Genomic DNA, 2,609 nt, shown 5'->3' with positions numbered 1-2,609 from the left:
AAATGTCATCAAGCCGGATTGTTGCATAAAAAAGGAGGAAGATAAGGAGCAAAAGCTTGAAGCAAAAATGTACAGTGACATTTTTTGTGCATGCAGAGAGCATTCAGCATTATTCCACACAGAACAATGTGCCACCTCCACAATGGTGCTGCACCTTTAAAGCTCTGATAGAAAAGGGAGAATGTTTTCTTCAAAGTAAAGCTATTTCTAACAGAAGGAGACAACAACAAAGACTATTGGGAAAAAAAGATTAAAAATGAAAGAAAAAGAAGAAAATGGTGTCAGTGAGAGGACTGCAAGCTGAGTGGTGTGAGGCTGAGAAAGGTGCACCCAGCCAGGGACGTTGATGAATGCGCTTCAGGCTTCAAGCTTGCCCCACAGCCTCCAGCAGCACGGATTCCACGCTTACGCTAATCACGCTCTGTGAGATACTACGGCCCAAAGCTGATGAAAGGAAACATGGCACACAGTTAGTATATCAAACTGGCTGCATATTCCCCAAAATACACACTTCTCACCAACACGTCTCTGTGTGGATCCATGGCATTTGTTTTCAACCTAATTTCCTGCTTCATTCATTAAAAACAAAACTAGATCAAAGCGTTCGTTTTACTTAATTCATAGTGACTCCATTAAGCTTGAACCCCTGATTGCAAATCCAGAGCAAGAGGGAATTCCAAAAAATAAAGATCTTCCATCGCGGTATCAGTAAGCAGGTTACGAAAATTAGATTAATCTCTTGTGGAACCTAATCTGCTCGGCATCAGAGAGTTCCCCACAAACACAACACAGCCATTACATCAAACACGCACGCCGTTTCCAATAGAATATAGGCCAGAGCTGGAGCTACAATTATAGGGACATTATTGTTGTGCAGCTTGACTTTGCCAGTGATGGTGGAGAAGGATCACGGCTATCCTGCACCAGAAGGTGGAGATCACTTCCTTTGACAAACACTGCAGAGGAAATGTTGTCCTCTGTGAGGGATAAGCATGCTGCTTTCAGCTACTGGGTTAAAAACAGAAAGGGAAGAAGATAAAAATTTAAATTACATCCTTTGGTTGCTGTGGAAGCGTGCTTAATGAGCCCATTGTGCTGTAAAAAAATATATATATATTATGTTCAATCTGCCTTCCATTCCTAGTGAAAAACCTAAAACAAAAAAAGATTTTCCCAATATTTTTGTTTTTTTTTTTCATTGGATTTTCATGTTAAAACATTAAATTTGAGTATTTTACTTGCACTAACACGTATTTCATGAATGTGGGGATCTGTACTCTAGAAACACCTGAAAAAAGCCTGAAAATGTGTCAGACGTTCACTTCTGACAGCTAGATATCATCAAATAATCCCACAATGGCATAAAATCAGGAGTTTCCCTTTTCCACCATGTTGGTGTAAAAGTATCAATCCTCCTTTTTAGAAATGCTTCAGCCCTTATCTTTCACTTCCTGACAATCCGAGCACCGAGGACACAGTTCCAGTGGGTTCCCATGCAGCTCTGCAAACATACCAGCTCAGTGACCTAGTGGTAGAGTGTCCGCCCTGAGACTGGGAGATCAGGGTTCGATTCCTGGTCGGGTCATACCAAAGACTTTGAAAAAATGGGACCCAATGCCTCCCTGCTTGACACTCAGCATTAAGGGGGTTGGATTGGGGGGTTAAACCACCAAATGGTTCCCGAGCGCGGCTGTGTCTGCAGCTCACCGCTCCCCCAGGGGATGGGTCAAATGCGGAGAACAAATTTCGCACACACATCAGTGTGTGTGACGACTAATGGGACTTTAACTTTAACTTTCCTGCTCTGCTGAAAACAAAACCAACTAGCTGATGGCCTTGAGGTGCAGAGCTTGTGTTTACAGGCTGAATAAATGCAAAAAAATATATATAAATATATATAAAAAAGAGCACTGAAAAGCTCACCTAAATGTGAAAGGCAAGAGAAGTTTTGTCCAAGGAATCTTCACAAAATCATACGTTTATAGATGATCGGAAAAAATGTGTCTGCCACACTGTTTATTTTATTTTGAAGGGGTATGAGGTCAAGGTGTGTGTGTGGGGGTGTCTGACCACAGTGGAGTCAGAGCCCCCCCCCCCCCCCACACACACACACACACACTTACACACACACACACACATGAGGATGCCTCACTGTGATCTCTGAAAAGTCAACAAGGGTTGGTCCACAGCTGAGCTGCAGGAGAACAGCGACAGAGATCATGCAGCAGCTGAAGAGACAGACAGTACCCCCTCTAGCCTCATATCTGACCTTCTACTGTGTCATTTACAGATTGTTGTAGTTGTTTTTTGATGCGTTTTTTTCTACTACACATCCACAGTTGAATGGACACAATGCAGATTTGCAATCCAGAGCAGATTATGTCATGCATCGCTGAAACTTTCCGGGGCTTTAAAGTTTAACTCTCAGTCACCATGCCCTTCTTTGTCCAAAGCGTCGCTCTGAGCAAAGGTGCAGTGAAGCATCTGCAGCAAAGAATCTAATAAGCACAATGTGGGAATAAAGCAGAGGGAAGTGAGCATCAAAGGCAGCCAGGCGCAGCATGACTGGCATCAGTCTGAACTCCCAACCCAGGACACTCAGCATGCTC

Source organism: Nothobranchius furzeri, chromosome 17 (genome assembly GCF_043380555.1).
Source record: "Nothobranchius furzeri strain GRZ-AD chromosome 17, NfurGRZ-RIMD1, whole genome shotgun sequence".
In the NCBI taxonomy this organism is placed as follows: domain Eukaryota; kingdom Metazoa; phylum Chordata; class Actinopteri; order Cyprinodontiformes; family Nothobranchiidae; genus Nothobranchius; species Nothobranchius furzeri.
Note: the sequence above shows the minus strand (reverse complement) of the source record.